Genomic DNA, 24,512 nt, shown 5'->3' on the forward strand with positions numbered 1-24,512 from the left:
TCACCTACGAACTCCGAGAAAAAACATTAATTCACCCGTCATTAGCCCTGGACTCCGCTGCACTGGTACGAACCTGTAAAACAGTAACAAGTAAGCAAAGACACCACTCGACTCACAGCTGGCAATGTCCGTCACATAACGAGGACAACAGCCAAAACCGAATAAACATTATTTTTAAAATGTGGAAATGAGTGTTATATCGCAAAACAATCATTTACCTGTAAGGTACTGCATCTGTGTACAACCCACGTTTGAAGGTGTACGAATCTAAAGTCTACATCTAGATCTACATGACTACTCCGCAATTCACACTTAAGTGCCCGGCAGAGGGTTCATGGAACCACCTTCAAGCTATTTCTCTACCGTTCAACTCTCGGAAAGCGCGCAGGAAAAACTGACAGTTAAATCTCTCCGTCCAAGATCTGGCTTCCTGGCGCAACGAAAAAAATCTTTGCTTTAATGACTGCCACCCCCACTCGCGTATCATATCCCTAGAACTCTTCCTCCTTATTCCTTTTCTTCTTTAATGTTTATTTCTTATGTCATGTTTCAACTGGAAGCTCTCCGTCGCGTCCTCTTCTGAACACCAATCTGGACTTCGCTCCCTGTCCTCTCTTTCATGGTAATACAAAACGAGTTGCCCTTCTTTGAGGTTTTTCGATGCCCTCTGTCATCCTATCTGATACGGAATACACACAGGACAGCAATACTCCAGAAGAGGACAGGCATGCGTAGTGAAGGCGGGCTCTTTGGTAGACCTGACGCACTTTCTACGTGTTCTGCCAATAAATCGCTGTCTTTCCCCACAATATTATCTATGCGAACTTTCCAGTTTAAGTTGTTCGTAACTGTAAGCTCTTGGTTTTTAGCTGAATTGTCAAGGTATAGATTTGTGCGATTTATCACGTAACTGAAATTCAACGGATTTCTTTTACTACTTGCGTGAATGAACTCTCACTTTTCGTCATTTAGAGTCAATTCAGGCTTTTCGCACAATACTGCTATATTGTCTAAATCGTTGTTCAATTGGTTTTGAGCATCTGATGACTTTACTAAGCGATCAATAACAGTACCATCTACAAACAACCAAACAGAGTTGTTCAAGATGTCTCCTAAATCGTTCATGTAGATCAGGAACGGAAGAGCACCTCTAACACTCTCTTGGGGTACGCCTGATATCACTTCCGTTTTACTCGGTGACTTTTCGTCAATTACTACGAAATGTCACCTTTCTGACAGGACATTCGAATCCAGTCGCTCAGTTGAGGCGATACTTCATATGCGCGCAATTTGGTAAGAAGCCGCTTGTGACGAACGCTGTCAAAACCTTTTTAAATCCAGAAATATGGAATCAATTTGAGATCACTTATAGACGGCACTCATTATTTCGTGTGAATAAAGAGCGGTTGTGTTTCTTAAGGACGATGTTTTCTAAATTCGTGTTGACTCTGTGTCAATAGATCGTTTTCTCGAGGCAATTCATTTAACCACAGAAGCACAAATCGCTGGAGTAAAAAACTACCAGACAATTAAGATCAGCAGATCCATAAAAGTTCTAAAGGAGGTATTATCTGGCCAAGAGCTAAGTATTTCTTGATACAATATACCTTAACACTTGCAGAACTTAAAACTAAACTCCGCCCAAACAGGCCATGGAGGCCCAAGGCCACCGACCGGCCGCCGTGTCATCCTAAACCAGAGGCGTCGCTGGATGCGGATTTGGAAGGACATGTGGTCAGCACACCGCTCTACAGGCCGTATGTCAGATTACAAGACCGGCGCCGCTACTTCTCAGTCAAGTAGCTCCTCAGTTTGGCTCACAAGGGCTGAGTGCATCCCGCTTGCCAACAGCTCTCGGCATCCAAGTGCTAGCCTAGCCCGACAGCGCATAACTTCGGTGATCTGACGGGAACCGGTGTTACCACTGCGGCAAGGCCGTTGGCCTACTTGTAGTACTTATACATTCATATTTCCAAAAACAGAAGTTCTGACTTGCCGCACTATCCTCCCTTATGCGTCGCAGAAGTGCAAATCTGCAGTATCAGTGAAGTGTTTACAGCACAGCGAAATGTAACAGCACCCACACCTGAGAAAGGCAACATTATTTGCACCTGATACACCAGTTTCCGTGTATCCGTTCTACACTAGTCCAATGTCAAAAGGCAAAGTGATCAAATTTTGCCACGAATTGTTCAGGTCTGTTTCCAGTTTTAGCGGTTCAAACAAGGGTACTTCTGTTGTTGGATGTGTTCCTCTCGAGTTTAGTTGGTTGGTTGATTAAAGGGACGAGACTACTCGAGTTTAGAACGAATCAATGAATTGCGCAGCATTATAGTCGTCATCAAGCTACTTTCACGCAGAAACAGCTGAAAAAAAAAAAATCATTTATAAGACCCACTGAGTGATTTTGAAACGATAAAAAATAAGAAAAACAATTGCACCGAATTACAACGTTCCTGATATACAGATTTCAACAAAACAATGGATTTTACTGATCTTCTCTGATTATTGGCTGGGAAACATAGTCTTTCCAACTCATCATGTTGAAATGTTTTTAAATTTTCTAACAATTTCTGCGTTCCCATCTGATACATTTGCTAACGAAACACATACGAATTACGAAGTTTATTTTGATTAATAAAACCAAGTCTGTTTATGGATGCGAGAATTTGTGAGCAGCTGTGGCAAATTGTAAATTCAGTAGGAAGCTTGATAATACTAACAACTGCTACCAATGACATCTTACAGAGTCTGTTCCCGTGCGCGGATACCGAACGACCCAGGCCGTTCCTAAACGGGCACCAACCACGTTCGGCGTGTTACACGCTGAGAAACACGACCCATGTGAGGACGGCATAAGTAGTAAAGTAGCCCCATAACTCAAAGCTGTCCACGAGGCTGATTTGTGCACATCATCGCGGGAGCTTCGAACGCATTTTACGTCCGGCCGTTCGTGCTGCAGCTGCCTCTGAACCGTCTGTCGCGAGAGCAACCATAGGACACTGCTGATTAACGATTGGCGGCAGGACAACCTGGCGAATTCCGAGCAATATGAAACAGGGTCGGGTCCTTGCAAATCGTGGGGCTGAGGCAGTGTCGTAATCGGTGGCGCAGCGGAAAGGACGTGATGCAATGACTGCCGCTTATCATCTTCGGTGGCCACTCCAGGGCATTATGCTAATAGCCATGGGCGGATGTGAAAGTCGTTCGCTGCAATAAGAGACAAGAAATACGTGCTGCGACGTACCAAGGGCCGACGCTGACAAGATATTGAGTAATATTAATTACACAAATATATTATTTCGTGTGAACAAGCGATGATGCATTTTTAGTCAGTTGCTGTAATGTAACTTTATTGCTAACGTCAAGGATGTCTCGAATTAGGCGTTTACTAAACTAATAACAGCTTATATAACTGCCTGTAACATGTTGCTTCCGAACTTTTCGAGTTAAAGTTTACGCAACAGTATAGTAGCTGACCCAAAATCCAGTTCGAGGAGATATTTTACATGCACTATCTGACCACAAGTGTCTGGAAACCCATACGTAATATGGAACTGACCACTAATGTCACCAGTGGCGGATCCACCAGTATAAAAGGAGACGGGGTGGGGTCGGGCAGGAGGGCTCTGTGACTTAGAACATGCAATAGTCATTGTCTCCCACCTGAGTAACAAATCCATCAGGGACATTTAAGGCCTTCTAAAGTTGACCAAGTGGTCTGTTGGTGATGTGATTTTGAAATGGAAACGCAAAGGAACAACTACAGCTAAACCAAACCGGGCAGATCTCTTCTACATATCGAGCATTGCAGAAGGCAGCTATATAAATTGCATGAACTCACCAAAATGAATTACTCGCTTGTTCCTCAATGCTACCAGCAGCCCAGCTAGCGCAATGAATGTGCGCAGGGTGTTAAAGAGAATGTGGTAATGGTCGAGCAGCCCCTCATAAGCCACACACTTCCGTAGTAAATCCTAAATGACGCTTGAGTTGGTGTAAAGAGCGACGCCACAGAACAGTGGGTGACTGGAAACGAATGAGTTGGAATGATGAATCACGCTATAACCTGTCGCAATCCTATGGAAGGGTTTGAGCTTGCTGAATGCCAAGATAACGTCACCTCCCACCATGTTTAGAGTGCTAACAGAGAAGTATGAATGAGGCGGTGTTACGGTATGAGTGTTTTTCGTGGTTAGGACGTGGTCCTTTTGGAAATTTGTAGTAAGCTTCTATGGCACCAAACTGCTGTGGTCATCAGTCACTAGACTTACACACTACTTAAACTAACTTACGCTAAGGACAACACACACACCCATGCCAGAGGGAGGACTCGAACCTCAGACGGGGAAAGCCGTGCGAAGGGCATGGTCCTCTTATGGTATGGTCTGGTTATTGACATTACGAAAGCGGTAAATGTAGAAGGGTGTGAACAAATTTTACAAAACTGTGCACTGCGTGCAGTACAGGAACATTTTGGAGACTATGATTGATCGTATGAGCATAACAATCGCCCTGTCATAAAGATTGGACTCTAAACGACTGGAAAACCGTGGTCTGCTCAGATGAGTCCAAAGTTCAGTTGGTAAGAGCTGATGGTAGGGTTAGAGTGTAACGCAGACCCCACGAAGCCATTGACCCAGGTTGTCAACAAGTCACAGTGCATAGTAGTGGTATCTCCATAACGGTGTGGGCTGTGTTTACATGGAATGGACTGCGTCCTCTGGTCCAAATGAACTGATCATTGACTGGAAATGGTGACCCTTTGCAGCAAACAACGATGGAATTTTGATAGATGACAATGCGTCATGCTACAGGACTCCAACTGTTCGCGACTGGTTTGAAGAATACCTGGACAATTCGAGCGAATTATCTTATCTGGCCACCAGATTGCCCGACATGAATCCCATCGAACGCTTATGGGACATAATCGAGAAGACAGTCTCCGCAAGCCACCTGACGGTGTATGGAGGAGGGTACTTTGAGTACCTCTATCGGTTCTCCCTTCTATTCCAGTCTCGTGCTACGCCGGGCAAACGGAGTCCGATACGATATGAGGAGGTATCCCATGACTTTTGTACCTCAGTGCGTACACCTGGACTTACAGTTAGATGCCGAGCACACCCATGTTTCCAAGCTAAACGCTTATCTCCGTAAGCTTTAAATTATTTCTTTAATGTGTAGTAATAAAAGCTTCCGTGCCAACGACGAACAAAATTCCACAGCAAAAACACAGACACACCATTAGAGATTAAGATGAAACGGTCACTCGAAAGTTCTCTTGCCATTGCCAGATAAACTCTTTCCCAAACAAAATGCGAAAAATGTCTTACGAATGGATGATAAAACCGCCACAGCTGTTATTTCAGGTGCGTTTACTACACCAAAGCCGGTTTCGTTGTAAATGAACATCTTCAGGCGACAAATTGGCAGAAACGTGGCGGTGTCACGATTTGGAGATGCTTAATAGCCTGATAAAACTTTAATGACAATCGGAATACGACACGTACGCTGATTAACTTCGTTGACTGCTTGCTGTGAGCACAGCCAGCGTCACGTGTAGAGAACGTAACAACATGCAGCGATACACTGGACTGCACACGTGAAAGAATTGTTGTCACATTCGTCGAATGTTCTTTGCAATGAGTACTAAACGTTCTTGCCGTTTGGCCAATGTAAAATATTGGGTAGTTTCCGCAACTAATTTTCTAAATGCTCGATTCTCAACACGGCATAGCTATGGGTAATGCCACAATGTTCGCTGTAATTTATCACTGGTTTTCAAACGGTTGCTACATATGCTGCTTTATCAGTGACTGTACCTAAATACAATTACCCTGTTCTTCCTCTGTCCTCGAGTGTCCCTTGCCAATGTTATTTTTGTTCAAGACTGGGACGTCTTTCGTAAGTTCTCAGATCTCAATGATAGGAGGGAAACTGTTGTTTATGGTCACATTGCTGAGAGTATTTGGCTCCTATTCAGTTTATTTCTTTTGCAATGGTAAACGTAGGCTTCTAATCTGCGGATCATTGTGTGAAAGCATGCCAGTTTTTGTACCGTAGTATTCAGGCTGCTGGTTCTGTTGAGACATTTTGCCTAAAGCCTGTGTCAGGCAACAAACGAATAAGTGAACGAATGTCAAGACCACATGCGAACGTATACCATGGAACTGAAGCAGCCAATAGGTACGCTGATTCTTAGAGCAGCATGTCTCTTGCTTTCTGAACAATACATCCTCTTTCCTGTACTGTCTAACACGATCTTGAACGCGATATCTATCAAAAATATCTTCAGAACAATGCGCAAGGGAGGTAACAGTGTGGCTCAGGCCAGGAAATACTGAAGTCACATGCCGATTCAGATGCATCAAGCTCAGGAAGTCATCATCACAGCCAACTGACGACTCATGTTCAGATATTGTAAATGGGTTCCATTTCTTCGAAGTTCCTCTATTGTGTAGCTCTAATGGCGTTGCCTGCATAAATAGATAGCCTCAATGTTGCAGAGAAAAGCTGTGCATTTGCATAGACATTGATGTGAAACTGAGTAAGAGCGCCACTTCGGCGAAGTCTGTTTCTCAGCTGTCTTATTCAGTGAAGAATAATGTATACGCTTCGCTCTACGAAAAAAAGGTTTCAATAGTAGAGAAAGGCAGTAAAGAAATTTATCAAGGAACAAACTAGAGTGGAGGACGTAATTATGACTAATAAAAATGAAATGAAGGTTGCGACTGCATGGCTCATGGACCAAGGAGGTCTCTCTTGGATCCAACACGAGCCAATGAAAGATCTTGGAACATTCACGCGTGTGCATGAAGACTGTAACGCATAGAAAAGGCAAAGAAATGTCAGAGGCAGTATTTACCCACCAACAGACGTCAAATAGTTTATAGTGGCGAAAGGATGTAGGATATTTTGTCAATAGATAAAGTTTTTGTAGTGGCGTATTCTGATTTGCTACATTACAAAAATCGTTGTAGCAAGGTTAAATGATTTTAAAGCAACAACTGATAGGAGTAAAACGCGCTTATGTAGAATGAGTTATTCTTCGATAGTTTACATTTTGTTCAGGATTATCTGTTCTACAAGCTTAAAATTCGACAGATTATGTAACCTGGATGAAAGTTCTTTCCTTCAGCGACATACTTCCAGCAATGTAATGACACAAACTCACATTCCTTAGTTTATGGTCCTGCACCGGTGTGACCCTCGTAGCGTTTCATTTGAGTGATTAGAAACAAAAATTCTTATTTGTTCTACTCCAACCCCCCTCCCCTCCCCACCCCCGCAAGTGGGTGGAACAGGTTTCGAAAATATGTGGGTTTTCTTAATTCACATAATCGGAATGGATCCTAACTGAAGTGTGATTCTCCTACCGTATCACTAACGTTTCCCCACTTTAATAGTCTGCTTTTGACATCGGCCAAATCTACAGACAACAGTAAAATTGCAGGTAGAGAGCTGAAATTCAACGGGGCATCAGGGAAATCACAAAACATGTTTTTCATAGTCCCAAAGCCTTGTCTCCTGCAAACAAACGTGCATTCAAGATAGACTGTGCATACTGCATCACATACATCGTGTAGTGACATTATGGTCAGAGAAATTAGGACGCATACGGTGGCATACAGTCGTCTCCCTTTCACTTCGCAGAAAAATGACCAGGACATCGAGACTGACAGACAATACAGTGGTCTGGGAAGTATATAGGTAGTTCATTCTCTCATGAGCTCAGAAATCGGATGTTACAGTGCAGCTCTCGCGACTGCGAGAGCAAGGTGGGAAGTTACCTGGACATCGTCGATATCTATGAAGATTTGGTTGTGTTACGGTGGTACATGTCATACAATAACGTAAGTCAAGTGTTAACTTGATTTGCAGAGTTGTTTAGATTATGTGTGTTTCTGAAATACTAGCGTTCTAAGTGTTTCGTTAAAACGGATACATTGGAATACTGTGCATTCATATGCAAAGTTAATAACGAGGGCCAATTCAGTTTCAATAGTTAAGAAATGAGAGGCTGAATTGAAAAATAAAAGACTTCTCTTGAAGATAATCTAAGCCTACGCGAAAACGTTCCAATATTGTAATTACGGATGAAACCGGGTAACGTGCGCAATATTTGTAAGGGATAATCATCGATCACAAATGTATGAAGTAGATTAAGATATAGGCATATTACAAGAAAGAGTATGATTATAGTTGGGAATACAAAAATTATCTTCACTCAGAAAAAAGGGCCGAAGATAAAGGTTTCGCGTTCCGTCGACTATGGGTCCAGTAGAGACGGAGCACTAGCTCCGATTAAAGACAGAAATTGGCTATGCTCTTTTCACACGAGCTATCCCAGTATTTGACCGACACGATTTAGGGAAACTACAGCAAAACTTGATCTGGCTGGACGGGCGGGGATTTGAGCCGTTGTCTGCCCGAACGCGAGTCGAGTATCGTATCTTCTCCTTCTAGCTCGGTTCCGTCACGAAAAAACACCTGCCCACAGAAGTGCATTGGCAGTGTATAAACTAAGGAATTTGACGAGAGAATTGATGAAAACCCGCCCTATTCACCAGGTTTAGCACTGAGTTCCATCCCACATCTAAAGAAATTTGTGGACAATAAACATGCAGAGTCGGATAAAGAAGTTATGGCATCTGAAGCTGATTGTCTTGTGGACCTTCCCGAGTCGTACCTTAGGGGTGGAATTTAAGCACTGGAAAAACTCCGGAAAAGTGCATTAACCTAAACGATTCTATAGTGAAAATAAAATCATTTTGTCCTAAAACCATAGTCTTTTGATGTCACACTTTGAACGTTACTTGTAGAGATGACACGATTATTTGGGCACACTGGGGAATGATTCTGCGTCTTAGAAGTTTTGGCTGTTCTCCATAAATGGCTTGTCGGTCGTATTGAAGCATGGAAAGGCTTTTTTTTCATCAGCTTCCACGTATAAAAGCAATGTTAGATATGATACTTTCCAACTCAGTTTTACGTGCGTCCTAGCCGTCGTTTCCGAAATTAAACCAACATGTATCAGATTTGTGAGTTGACTATTTGGTTTAGTGATGTGTATATTAGGACAGTGAAGCGTTTTAGGGATTGGCTGGCTTCTATCCTTTCAGCTTTGAATGTAATTTTGCTTTCGATGCGGACGTTGATGTATGTGTACCGTTCCTCTTTTGTGGAATCAAATGGTTCAAATGGTTCTGAGCACTATGGGACTCAACTGCTGAGGTCATAAGTCCCCTAGAACTTAGAACTACTTAAACCTAACTAACCTAAGGACAACACACACATCCATGCCCGAGGCAGGATTCGAACCTCCGACCGTAGCGGTCGCAGGATTCGAACCTGCGACCGTAGCGGTCGCGCGGTTCCAGACTGTGGCGCCAGAACCGCTCGGCCACCAGCGGCCGGCCTTTGTGGAATCCCCTGGTCGTTCCATCATTATGCTGGAACTATTCACAAAAAGCAGCACCTAACTTATTTAAACTATCAGCACCGTACAATAGCAAATGATTATGTGAATAGTCAAAATTATTATTATTATATGGCGTGGATGAATTACCGACTTTGCCAAATCAGAGTGTGTGACCTTTTGTGGCGGAAACTTTCTGCTCTCAACAAAGACGTTAGTTTATGGCAGCCATTGCGGCGCTGTTCACCAACGGAGATTGTGATATAATGGCAAACTCGGTTAACTGTGTTGGTTGATTTGGGGGAGGGGACCAAACACTGAGGTCATCGGTACCATCGGTTTAGGGAAGGATGAGGAAGTAAGTCCGTCGCGCCCTTTCAAAGGAACCACCCAGCATTTGCCTTAAGCGATTTACGGAAATCACGGAAAACCTAAATCTGCATGGACGGACGCGGGTTTGAACCGTCGTCCTACCGAATGCCAGTCCAGTGTGCTAACCACTATGCTCCCTCGGTAAAAATGTTTCTTTCTAAATATTCACACACATTTTCTAAATATTCACACACATTTTGAAGTACAGCTTCATCTTTGGGGTTTCAGTCCACTACAAAGAGAAACTCCACTGCGTTGTCCACTTCCAGAAACCATGATTACCTTTACAGTGCACCACGGGTTACGTAACTGCGGCAGCATCTAGTGTTCTTGATCTCGCAAAAATATTGATCTAACGTACTACAATAGATGCCTTTTACACTTGTTTTCAAAGCGCCTGTTTTAAATTAAATATGCATTACACTATTTTTATCTATATTTTTGTACATACGCTATGTTATCCTGCAGTGAATATTTTGCTAACAGTTTTATTGCTCTTGATAGGAGTAAATTAATTGCTAATTTTCAAATACATGGAAACGAATAATTTGTTTGTGAGTAATATGAGCCTTCATCTCCCACGATACTTGCGTTTTCATTCTTCAATAATGGGTGGTAACAGATGAGTTGTAAGATACAAACAGCTCCTGGCATGAGCAATTAAAGAATTAACGAGATTTCACAAAAAGACCACATGGTAATTGGATTTTTGTAATTTTTTAAGTTTATGGTACGTGAAGTTCAGGACTCAGTTATCAATTACACATCGCAGTTCAATGCAACTCTCTATAAAATTGAGTTTGAAAATTTCCGAGCATACAGTAATAACGCTAAGTATTGTTGAATTTTGGGCAGGCATTTTGGGCTGTGCGGAATAATGCTTGCCTTCCACGTGGGCGGCATGGGTTCGATTTCTCGCCAAACTATGGTGCATGTTCTATAGTCGTTTCCGTGAAGAGCAAAATATATTAATTTGAAAAATTTAAATTGTACTGTCTTTTTAAATTTAATCGATCTTTATTAACAATATCTTATACAAGATCAGTAATTAGGAATTGATATTTTCAATGAAAACTTAGTTTTTGTGTGTGATATGCAATTATAAATAAGAAGATGTGCATTTTTCATATAAATGACAATTAGATATGTGTTAATTAGCAAACACACGGTCGGTAAGAATTACAACACAAAAAGTAGAGTAATGAAATTTCGGGAATGCATTTGTCTAGGTAACATATTTACGTGGTTAACATTGCAAGATCATTGTAAGTGCGAGAGAAGCCATTGCAAATGTAAAATGCTGATACATTAATATCCGGTGTAAGCGCCAAAATGTTGAATGCAAGCATGCAAACGTGCATGCATTCTGCTGCACAGGTGCTGGATGTCAGTTTGTGGGATGGACTTCCATGCCTGTTACACTTGGTCGGTCAGTAGAGGGATGGTTAATGCCGAGGACCACGAGAAAGACAGGCCGCGGCGCGTACGTCACGAAAATAGTCCTGAACTCGCTCGCTCGCTCAGCTCAGCAGACAAAATGCGTTTCAAAACCTGTTAACTCGCAGCTGGGCGTGTAAGTACTAACGAGAATTGCATCTTCCACTGGAATCTACTATTATGAAGTCTTACTGATTAACAGTACTACAACAAAATGTAATTTAAGATCAATACTCGATAAATATGGTATAACGGCTTGTTTATAGCATTTAGTCTCTTCTGCATAACAGTACTCATTACATGCTGGAAGTGGTGCCTTATGCAACTGGTAATCATTTTAGCATGATTTTCTTGTACGCCAGTACAGCCGTAACAAATTATAAGTAAGCCCATGGACTTCCCGCCCTTATAGGACTAATAACAGTAAGATTCCACAATAACGGATTCCAGTAGAAGATTCAGTTTTCGCTTGTACGGACTCACCTAGCTACGAGTTAACAGTTGTAGAAACGTAGTTTGTCTGCTGATTTGAGCGAGCGCAGGACTGCCTTCGTGATGTACGCGACGCGGTCTGTCTTTCTCGTAGGCCTCGGTTTATGTTGTTTCCGAATGACGCTGTAATTGTCCTCCGATGACGTTCGCATGTGTGTTCAATTGGAGACAGATCTGTTAATCGAGCAGGTCAAGGTAACACGTCGACACTCTTCACAGCACGTTGGGTTACAACAGCGGAATATGGGCGAGCGTTATCCTGTTGGAAAACACTTCCTGCAATGCTGGTCATGAATAGCATCACAACAGATCGAATCACCAGATGGACATACAATTTTGCTGTCAGGGTGGGTGGGACAACCACGAGAATGCTCCTACTGCGATACGAAAGCGCTCCCCAGACTATAACTCCAGGCATACGTCCAGTGTGTGTAGTACGCAGACAGAATGGTTGCTGGCCCTCAAGTGGCCTCTACCTAACCAAGACACGGCCATCACTGGCACCGAGGTAGAACCAGCATTCATCAGAAAAAAACAACAGACCTCCACCGTGTCGCTCAATGAGCTCTCCCTTGACACCACATAAGTCGCAAATGGCGGTAGTTTGGGATCTGTGGAATGCACGGTACAGATCGTCTGGCTGGGAGCTGTCCTTGAAGTTATGGATTTGTAACACCTCGTTGTGTCACTGAGGTGCCAACTGCTGATCAGATTGCCACTGCAGATGCAGTACGATGTGCTACAGCCATACGGCGAGCACAATAGTTTTCCCTCTCGACAGCGCCACGCGACCGCCCGGTCTTCTCGCGACCGTACATTCCCATGACCACTGCTGCTAACAGTCATGTACCGTAGTTATATTCCTGCCAAGTCTTTCTGCAGTATCGGAGATGGGAGATCCTGCTTCCCGTAACCCTGTTACACTACCTTATGCAAACTCAGTGAGGTGTTAATAATGGGGTCCTTGTTGTCTTCTTGACTAACATAAACTCACCATGTCCACTCTCAAGGGTTACTAACGCCCACGACCCTTACAGCGTGTATTTAAAGCGAACCAGATGCATTCCCGTAGTGGCCTTACTAGCGCCACTCTTACGCTACTGGAGCGAAATTTGAATGGACATAATATTTCAGATGTATAATCACACCTAGTAACGTTCGTTTATGTCGCACAGCTCTTCATTAGTGCTGCGACTTTTTTCCATTTGTGTATTTAAAGAATTTTACATATAAATGACAAGGTTATTCGAACCGAACGCAAAACAAACAAAAAAAATAATAATGACCTAACCGAGACTCGAACCAGTGATCCAGCGATTACCAATCTCAAATGCTACCGATTTTCTCAGTTTTACATATTTTGTGTTTAAATGCTCGTAGAACATGTAACTTTAAAAAACTGCATCGGCCAGAAACAGAACTCAGGCTACCCACTTGGCACGTGAGCTCTGCACAACGTAACCAATCTGCCTGGCAAAAAATCGATCATAATAAAGAGTACTGAAGACACTCTGAAATCTTCGAAGTAGATTTTCTCGGGAATTTTTGAGAGTAGCATCGAAAGGCTTTAAAAATGGCTCTAAGCACTACGGGACTTAACATCTGAAGTCATCAGTCCCTTTGACTTAGAACTACTTAAACCTAACTAACCTAAGGACATCACACACATCCATGCCCGGGGCAGGATTTGAACCTGCGACCGTAGCAGCAGCACAGTTCCAGATTGAAGCGTCTAGAACCGCTCGGCCACAACGGCCGGCGAACGGCTTTATGGGACTGATATTTGAATTCTGAGCTTCACGTATCAGAGATATAAAAGAATTACAAAAATCCTTACTGTGTGCTCTGCTTGATAGTCATAATAATCGTTGCTTTCCATATGGCTCACTACTCAAGCACGGCTGCTTTCTGAGAGGTCTATTTGGACAGTGCCCGTAGTAGGTGTCGGGCATTAGGCTTTACAGCGGTTTCAGGGCGGCGAAATAAACGGCTGCCCCAGAGGAGCCACATGCTAGGAGTACCGCTATGGCATGAACAATTCATCAGAAGCCAAGCATAAAAGCGCTGCAAGAACACACACACACACACACACACACACACACACACACAGAGAGAGAGAGAGACATATTCTCTCTCTCTCTCTCTCTCTCTCTCTCTCTCTCTCTCTCTCTCTCTCTCTCTCTACCAAGGGAAAAATCTAGGCGTTACATGTCCGACAAGTCGTCAGTCTGATTTTGTTGCAAGTACACTTAACGCATATACAGCAAGACTATAAATTTTTAACAGACAAACTACTGTTGCTAGAGTCATACAATAAATGTTTGAAACCACTAGTTCCCGCCAATGCTTCTGAATTTCCTGTGATTTTAAAGCAAATGTCAGAAGCAGGACTGCTTTTCATCATATTTACAATTGGGACACCTCTAAACTCCGAAAGACACCACACGATGCGTGGCGGAGATTACCTGATACCATTACTATCCTTTTCTGTTTCACTCGCAAATGGAGCGAGGAAAAAATGACTATCTATATGCTTTTGCACGTCTTCTCCGCTACAGGGATTCTCATTTGAGTTCACGTACCGATCAAACCAACTGGTAACGAATCTAGCAGCCCGCCTCTGAATTGTTCGATATCTTCCTTTAATGCGATCTGGTGATCATACCAAACACGGGAACAGAACTAAAAAATGGGACGCACTACTGTTCCATACGCGGTCTCCTTTATAGACGAGCTACACTTAACCTACAATCCTCCCAATAAACTGAAGTCGAGCATTTGCCTTCCCTAAAACCGACCTCACCGATTCGTTCCATTCCATGTCGCTTTGCAACGTCACGTCTTGATATTTAATACACTTACCTGTACTTGAACATTACCAGATCGCTTTAATAAATGTTCAAATGTGTGTGAAATCTTATGGTACTCAACTGCTGAGGTCATCAGTCCCTAACGTTACACACAACTCAACCTAAATTATCCTAAGGACAAACACACACCCCCATGCCCGAAGGAGGACGCGAACCTCCGCCGGGACCAGCCGCACAGTCGATCGCTTTAATACCCAAATGCAGTAACATCCATTTTAGCATATTTACAGCAGGCTGCCATTCATCACACCAAACCATCATGTCCCCACCTACACAATGGAAGGCGCACACTTTTCCGTATACTACGTATGGCTAATCAACTATCTGACAGATCTTTATGCATACCGGAAATAAGAGCAGTCGTATGATGCTTTCCTGGGACACACCACATCAGCAGCAGGAATGAAATGAAAATCTGTTCGAAAGCGTTTCGTTTTCAAAATTATTTTTATTTCCATATCTAACTACGAAAACTAAAAATGCTCGTAGGTTATCTCAAATGTGTTTCCTCGTAGGTGTAACACTCCATAAAATTTTTAGGAAAACAGTATTCGAGTCGCACTGGCTTTCAAATGTTACAATATAGAAAGCTACTGAAAAATAAGCATTTTGCTTCCATTCCAGTGCCAAACTGTTGACGAGCGCTGCATTCTAAGGATAGAGGCAGTAACTAATGTTCTGCAATCCAGTACGGGACTATAAATGATATTACAGTGACCAAATTTTTAAAGAAAGAGTCATCTTTGAGATTGTAATTCTGCACAAGACACGTGACCCATGGCTTTGGTGGGCAGAGTGACGTCTAGCTGATAGGATTTCCAAAGAAAATAAACTGAGCAGTAAGATTTCAGCACAAGTTCAAATTCCTGGAAAGATAAAGAGTATGTTGCAAAGCAGAATGTATAATCAGTGGTATATCTCGCATTCACAGGTTCAAATGAATACGGGTTGCAGTAGTTATATGGAGATAAAGACGCTTGCACAGTATAGTGTATCGTGGAGAGCTGTATCAAGTTTTTTTCGGATGTAAGACCACAACAAAAACAACATACGTTAAAAAACATGAAGGATCAAATTCGAAATTAATAGTATGTAGACAGGTGCCTAGTCAGCCTCTTTACAATGTACTGGCCACAAACTGTTTCTAAGTAGCAAGTTGTGGATCAATGCACGACACTGCCAAAGACATTACGGTACACCAAAGGATGAAAAGCTCTGCGTTATACGAGCATGCTTTAATAAAGCGGAATGGGTCCTTTTGCTGTCGTGCCAGATGCTAGGAATCAGAACAGCCATACAGGAGAAATAATCCATTTACATAGACGTGACAGGAACAAGCACTGGAAGCAAAAAATTCTGGTGTACTCGTACATGGGCGCTAAAATACGTACCTTAAGAGCTCTATACTGCGAAACAGATTTTGTCTACTGCAAACTCTTCGCTTTCCATGTTTTGTTTCAGTAGAAGAAATGTGTTTCGCGATAGCGAAGATGAACAAATCCTCATAGCTGTTAAGGTATATCCATTTTAGAGCCCATGTTTCTCGACTTTTTCTTGTTTTGGTCCATACTACCTCCCCAAATAGGGAAAGCAAGGAGGTTGCGGTAGAAGTGATTTGTTTCACAGTGTCGAAGATGAAAACGTGCTCATAGCTTTTAAGGTGTGCCTTTTAGAGCCCATGTTTCCCAGACTTCTATGCTTTGAATGACCACTCCTGTCACATGTATTGAGGTGCTGGTGAGTATTTTTTAAGTAAGTACCGTTTTGAAATTAAAAAAGACGTGCTAAGATATCTCAATAATTTGATTTTTATATGAAATCCTGTACCTTAATCTACGCACTGACGCCATTACAGTCTGATTCTTCTGAGTGTTTAAGATGCCTGCGATAATCGTGAGTCCAGCCGACTGTGAAGTACGGGCTGTTATAAGATTTCTTAGTGCTAAAGGCCTAAAAGCGATCGATATTCATTGTGAGATCTGTGCAGTTTACGGAGAAAACATTATGAGTGATGGAACGGTAAGGAAGTGGGTGAGACAATTTAAAGATGGCCGCAGAAATGTGCATGATGAACAACGGAGTGGGCGTCCTTCGGTCGTTAATGAAAGTTTGGTGCAGGAAGTGGGCAGTAAGGTGAGAAAAACAGATGCTTTACGATTTCCTCCTTGCGGGACCTGTGTGTGTGTGTGTGTGTGTGTGTGTGTGTGTGGCCGAGGGAGGACTCGAACCTCCGCCGGGACCAGCCGCACAGTCCATGACTGCAGCGCCTATGTTTCTCGTAGTGAAGAAACACCTGGGCGGTCAGCGTCTTCAAGACGATGACGAAGTCAAAACAGTGATGATGCAGTGGTTAACAAGTCAGGCGGCAGACTTCTATGAGGAGGGTATTCAAAAACTGGTAAAACGTTATGACAAGTGCCTCCATATTGACGGAAATTGTGTAGAAAAGTAGATTAAGGTACAGGTTTCCATGGAAAAATAAAATTATTGAGAAATCTTATCACGTCTTTTTTTTAAATTTCAAAACGGTACTTACTTAAAAAACGCGCCTCGTATAAATGCACTAACTGCACTATAACTGACTACTAACAACATACAGAGGTAATTATCTAATCTGGGCTGGCAACGAAGATCCTAGATGTGGGCATTATCGAAAATACCCGTGGAGGCCTGGGACAATGTGCCGAACGTCAACATCAGCACTGAACATTCGTCAAGAAGGTGAAGACTGTGGCGCAGGCCCGCGACAGGATTATCGCCCGGACTGCAGGTACTAGAACGGAACCTTTCACGGCACTAGGAGGGGCCGTCTTTTACTCTTGGGAAGGTTCTCGAGGACTCATTTTGACAGCGGGTTGAGTGCATGTGGTGCCGTCCTGGAGGAAATATCTTCGTCCCTATTCCTATCCGGGAATGAACCAGAACCCTCCAAGGGGCGGGCCTAGTGCTGTACCCGCTAGACCATCACAGCCACTACTAAGCACATGTAAAAAAGTTAAAACAGAAAGCTGAACCTGGACCAAAATCCGAATATCTGCCTTTCACGGGCAGTGTGCTACCAATTGTTCCATCCGTGGAATGGTATTGGATCGAGCATTGGTCCAATCAAGTGCTGCAACTTCTCACAAACGTTCATCGCACTGTTTAAGGGGCGATCAAAAAGTATCCGTTGTTGCAGCATATACGCAAGCCAGCACGATTCCGATGCTGGTATATAAGCACCGACATGTAGGTAGGTATCAGTGTGGCATTCGTGTCTTTCCAACGTGCATGCTATAATAAGGAAACATGAGCTAGGGCGACTTTATTACCAAATGCGGTCAAACAGGGCCAATTTGCTGTTATTTTTTTCCTGGTTGCCCTAGGAAAAACACCGGTGGACATCCATCGGATAATAAAAGAATACTTAGCGGGGCAGTCTGCCAAAAACCACCGTCTGACGGAAACTACCGTTGTGGAATGTAGCGCCAAATTTTCGGCTGCATGCGGTTCGACACAAGACGCCAGTCAATCTGGGACGCCAGCCAGGAGTCACGCCAATGCCAAGTGGGAGACACTCGAGCACAGGTCCTATAGTACTTATCCTCTCCACAAGTGATTATAATTCCTTCGGTTCCTTAAAAAAATGCATTGGAGGTAGACTACTACAGTCCGGACGACGCTGTGCAGCAGGCAGTTACCGACCTCTTCACGCAGCAGGGCACAGTCTTTTACCAAACGTGTCTCTTCAAGCCCGTGCGTCGGCGGGATGATAAGCTCAAGCGATTCTGCCTGATTGGTGTACCGATTCTGAACTGTACTGTCCCTCGAACGGAAAATTTTTGATCGCCCCTTATACATTCTGCTCAAGACGGGAACAATACCTCAAGAACAGCATCTACGCGAACAGATAAGAAGGTGAGAAAAGGAGATAAGAGTTGTTAGCATCTCAGTTAGACAGTGAATTGACATAGCTTAGTTCGAGTAAGATGGACGTGGAGCAACTGTGGGTAATGTTTAAGCAGATTTTAAATCGCGGCCTGTAGAATTTTGTGCCTAATAAGTGGATTAAGGACGGAGAAGACCCAGCATGGTTTAATAACGAGATTCGCAAAATGCTGAGGAAGGAGAGGCTGTTGCACTCTCGATTCAAAGGCAAACGCGCAAATGAGGACAAGCAAAGTTTACTAGAGATTCGTGCACTTGTGAAGAGATCTATGCGCGAAGCATACAACTACTACCACCGTCATACCTAAGCAAAAGATCTGGCAGAGAAACCGAGAAAATTCTGGTCCTATCGTTAAGTTGGTCTAAAGCTTCCATCCAGTCACTTGTTGAGTCTCGTATAACAGTTGAAGATAGCAAAACGAAAGCCGAAGTTTTAAATTTCACGTTCAGGAAATCGTTCACGCAGAAGAATCGTACACCTATACCGTCGTTTGACCATCGAACGGACTTCCGTATGGACGACATATTAGTAAGCATCCATGGCATACTGAAACAATGAAAGATTTGAAAGCAAATAAATCACCAGGTCCCAATTCGATTTTACAAGGAGTACTTTACGGCACTGGCCCCTTAACTAGGCTGCATTTATCGTGAATTTCTCGGCTAGCACAAAGTCCCAAGCGACTGGAAAAAAGTGCAAGTGACTCCAGACCCGCTAAATTACAAACCAGTATCCCTAAGATCGGTTTGCTGCAGAATCCTTGACCATATTCTCAGTTAGAATATAATAAATAATAAGTTTATTTCCACGAATCAGCATGATTCTAGAAAGCACCGCTCGTGTAAAATTCAGCTTGCCATTTTCTCCCACAATATACTGTGAACTATGCATGAAGGGCAACAGGCATATTCCATATTTCTAGTTTGCTGGGAAGAGTTTGAGACGGTGTCCCATAGCAGGCTGTTAAAGAAGGTACCAGCATACGGAATAGTTTAACAGGTACGTAAGTGGCACGAAGTAACAGAATCCAGTATGTTGTCCTCGACGGCGAGTGTTCATCAGAGACAAGGGTATCGTCAGGAAATCCCCTGGGAAGTATGATAGGACCGCTATTATTCCTTATAAACATAAATGATTTGGCGGACAGGATGAACAGCAATCTGTGGTTGTTTGTTGATGATGCTTTAGTGTACAGTAAGTGGTCGACGTTGAGTGACTGTAGGAGGATACAACATGAAAAAAATTTCTAGTTGGTGTGATGAATGGCAGCTAGATCTAAATGTCGAAAAATGTAAGTTAACGAGGATGAGTACGAAAAACAAACCAGTAATGTTCGGATAGGGCATTAGTAGTGTCCTGCTTGGTCGTTGAAATATCTGGGCGTAACATTGCAAAGCGATATGAAATGCAACGCATATGTGAGAATTGTGGTAGCAAAGGCGAATGGTCGACTTCGGTTTATTGGAAGAATTCTAGGAAACTGTAGTTCATCGGTAAAGAACACCTGCCGGCCGGAGTGGCCGAGCGGTTCTAGGCGCTACAATCTGGAACCGCGCGACCGTTACGGTCGCAGGTTCGAATCTTACCTCGGGCATGGATGTGTATGATGTCCTTAGGTTGGTAAGGTTTACGTAGTTCAAGGTCCTAGGGGACTGATGACCTCAGGAGTTAAGTCCCATAGTGCTCAGAGCCATTTGAACCTCTTTCTTTCTTTAAGGACACCGCATATAGGCCTAGGACACTAGTGCGACCTGTTTTTGAGTACTACTCAAACGTTTTGTATCCATACCAGGTCTTATTAAAGGAATTAATTTCCTTTACTTCAGGTGTATGGTCGCAAATTTTTTTGTCATCAGGCTACCGGTTTGGTCTATAACGACCACCTTCAGATCTGTTTTATAAAAACATGCCCTAGTAAAGGAAGACATCGATGCAATTCAGAGACAGGCTGCTAGATTTGTTACTCGTAGGTTCGAACAACACGCAAATGCTAACGTAGATGCTTCGAAAACACTAATGGGAACCCCTAGAGCGAAGCCGACATTCGTTTCGAGGAACACTATGGCCAAAATTTAGGGAACCGGCATTTTGAGCTGACTGCAGAACGATTCTGTTGCCTCCAACATGCATTGCGCATAAGGACCACAAAGAGAAGATACGAGAAATTAGGGCTCATACGGAGTCATATAGACGGTCGATTTTTCCTCGCCGTACTTGCGAGTGGAACAGAAAAGGAAATGACTAGCAGTGGTACGCTAAATCCAAGTGTGAGTGGAGTCAGGCGATAACTATGACCAATAATAAGTTCTGCAAATGTTTTTAATTCTTAAGACGAAAGAAACACAAAAGTTCAGGGATAATGGAAAAGACATGATCCCGATTTACCCGGAAGAGAACGTCGGAGGTGGAGCGGATAGCGATGTGCTATTGGCACCGAGCCCGGAGAACGCCGGTTGCCTGAGGTCGATAGCGGGACGCGACGCGGGCGGTCCGACGCAGGCTCGCTGCAACCCGTGTGTGTGTGTGTGTGTGGGTGTGTGTGTGTGTGTGTGTGTGTGTGTGGCCGCGCAGAGCCGGCTGTTGCACTTCCACCTGCAACGCAGAGATCCACTCAGTCAACCTGCGACAGCCGCTATGAGGCGAATGACTCAATTCCCCAATCCCAACCTTTTCATTCTTTGTAAAGACCGACGCACTGGTGTGAGTCTTGAAATCGTAAGTGAAAATGACTTTGTTATTACTCAATAATTACTGTAACATAAATCAAAGAACGCTATGATCATTAGGTACCATAAAATCACATGAGAAGAAAAGCTCGAGTCCAAAACAAGCTCTTTTGTCATTGCTCATATACGTAGAAACGATAGCTACAAAGCTAGAGCGCAGAATTCCAGCGTTGTTGCCACAGAAATACGATACCAACTATTCGTTTTGCAAAGTCAAAACTTATAATATAAAACAAACACAAACACACACACACACACACACACACACACACACACACACACACACACGTCATCATTTCAGATGTACGCTGATCAGATGAAATGACATGAATAGACGCCAGACGGACATAAATCTAATTTTATTAAAAATCTAATACCAGGAATGTCACATAATTTTTCGAAGCTGTAATTCCTTCCCGCGAGGTAGCCTATTTTATAATATTACTATTTCACGTAGGCGATGCATGTAAAGGACCGCTAGAGAGTTTTATGTTCTAATATTAGCAGCTGTTAATGTCGGATTTATCTTCTGCAATGTTTTTAAACTGAAATAACAAAATGTAACTTCAAAGCCGTTCGTAATGAAGTATAAAAGTTAACAAAGAGCATCGCACAAGTACTTCACTATTTATTTGCGAGCCCTGCCGTTCTTTAAACCAAACAGGTTTTTTTAAATTATGGGTTGTGTAGCAACATTGGATCAAGTTTCTTTAAATCGTAACAACGAAACACGGAATTGTTCCCAAATGGTGAGACAAAAAACGAGTCTCAAAATCAATGAAGAGTTAAACGCGTACGATTAAGCTTATCCATTACGGATGTTTAAGAAACCGTGACGGTTTACTCAACACACACACACACACACAGAAGACTGAAACCAGTCACTTTTATTGAAATAGTTTATTTCATGAACCGATTTTTGAACCTTAGTGCATAGGAGGTTACATAGCTATTTCAAAGCGGAACGCTGGGTGCTGGCTCTGTGACAAGAAGATCGAACATATTTTAATGTATCGCCACGAGTAACTTTATTTGTGCCGACGTGTATCCAAAATTTAATTTTGTACTCACTGCGACTTTGTTGTTAATGTATAAAAAAATGATAATGGCTATGCATTAAAGCATATTCCATTTTCTTGTCACAGAGTCAGCACACAGTATTACGCTTTGAAATATCTGTGTAACATCCTGTGCACCATCAGAAGATGAGCCTGAAACGGTTCGAAAACCGTTTCATGGACATAATAAATATTTCAAAAAACTTAATGGTTGCAGGAATATAGGATTTTTTATACATACCAAGTAAAAGGTACAGGTAAGCATGTAATCGTTAAATTTCAGTCTAATTATTTCAATAAGATACGCTCCTGTGTCCGCAAGTAATTTCGGGTGAGTTCATGGATGTTTTTAAATATGAATAATTATGAGAGATACCTTTTCCATAGTCCAATAAACCCATGTAGTTCTTGTTTATAACAAATCTACAATACCAACTGCGTGTTGTAAATGACTCCAGAGGAGTTACGTAGGCGTAAGCGGCAGCATCGGGAAATCTGTCTAGTGATTCTTTAACTGACATGTTTTATGGCAACAAGGAATTACCCTGTTCCCCAACGGCACGATATGGGGAAATCTGTCAAGTGATTCTTTAACTGACATGTTTTTTGGCAACAAGGAATTACCCTGTTCCTCCACGGCACGATATGGAAGCTTGTATTCGTGAACATGCTTCGTAATTCGAAACGGCTTGACATACGAAACCCCTGTCCGAGAAATCCTCCACATTCAAAATGAATTCAGCTCTTACTAATGATGAGAGACCAGAACAGGTGATAAAAATACCCAATCATTGGAACATGATGATGATCTCTTACTGAATACATGACTAGAATAAGTTCATTACATTTTTTTATTGTCCATTGCAGAGAGAACGCGTTTAAGGCTTCCTGTCAAACACGACTACTTGTATGACAACATGCAGTCTCATGATCAGCATCTCTCGTAAAATATATTACAGCACGCGCGACATTAAATCGCTTGTATGCTATCAGACTGCATTACCAAGAAGATAATAAAAATAAAGACAAGGCGAATTACAAATCTTTTTCACTGTGCTGTTTTCGTAATATTTAACATGTAATTAAATTTGTGTTTATATTGAACATAGGGCATCCAAACGCTATTGTTAAAAGGATTACACCTTTTGTATCCTAGCAGAGGGACACACACGATTGCATGGAATCTGCGACGAGTATTACTTTCCTCTAGTAACAGCTGAGCAAAACTGGCGCGAAAATCACAATGTCGAAGTATGGTTATTTCGAACCGAATGGTAAAATTTAAAGTAGCAAAAATCATAGTTTTTATATCGTGGATACATTACCTAATTTTTATTTACAACGCGACAAGAATTTCCCTTGTGTTTTGACATGACCGCAAAAATCCGCTTCATGTTAGTATCCACACACACAAAAATGACGATAGCGGCGTGATAACCAACGGCATTAAAACGTTAACGAAGATTTCCATGAAATGATTCCCAATCTTTCTTTATGCGAAATTGCGGGCAAGTATTTCTACTTATTTTATAATAAAAACAATTTTCTGTCATCGCTGAACATACCTGTATTTACGCGAACGTGGCAGTATTAAGTGCTGAGCTAAACGAAGTTTAATTTCCTTTGTACATCTGGCACTTTAAGAAGTTTGTCATAACACACGCAAAACTAAAAGCAAAATGAAAAATACACGAAATGTTTACATACACCGCATGCACATCCACACAACCTACACGGAGCACTTTTGAAATCAAACTGACTCAAAGACAATGCTAGCGGCAGCAAGCAAAGAGTGTAGTAGAAAGAGATTATGTTGGACGTTGGCGACCCTGGTACGTCGTTTACAAGTTTGTTTACTTCAAATGTTTGCCTAACAAAACGGTTTCTTCATTCGAATACATTTCAAAAAATCTGTACGGCGTGAAAGATGGAGTAAATATGAAAGAACAGTAGAATAATGTCTCCAATTCATCTATAGTTTCGCTATAAATCTGTTCAATAAATGTTGCAAACGACGAATTACTGTGTGAAAGTGTAACTAGGAAAATAAAAGTATGGAAATTATTTCAAACCTTTTCATAACTTTAAGAATACCACGTTACGTGTCGAGTTATGGTTGAGTTCATTGTAGGAATAAGCTGAATGCGATGAAACTTGAAATTGACGCGCTGCGCCATCTCTGAAGACAGAGGTGAACTACGTAAGCGAAGC

The 24,512-nt window shown here is 42.5% G+C and overlaps 1 protein-coding gene across 2 annotated transcripts in view; it reads right to left on the minus strand.

Annotated features, from left to right (window-relative positions):
- The window catches only part of LOC126418472 (mitogen-activated protein kinase-binding protein 1), a 912,885-nt gene extending 888,881 nt beyond the window's left edge, over positions 1 to 24,004 (minus strand). For both annotated transcript variants that reach the window (XM_050085246.1, XM_050085245.1), the window contains exon 1: positions 23,867 to 24,004. The gene's annotated coding sequence lies outside the window, so the exon portion shown is untranslated. The remainder of the gene's footprint in view (positions 1 to 23,866) is intronic.
- Between the last annotated feature and the right edge of the window lie 508 nt (positions 24,005 to 24,512).

The sequence above is a fragment of the Schistocerca serialis genome, chromosome 9 (assembly GCF_023864345.2).
Source record: "Schistocerca serialis cubense isolate TAMUIC-IGC-003099 chromosome 9, iqSchSeri2.2, whole genome shotgun sequence".
In the NCBI taxonomy this organism is placed as follows: Eukaryota; Metazoa; Arthropoda; class Insecta; order Orthoptera; family Acrididae; genus Schistocerca; species Schistocerca serialis.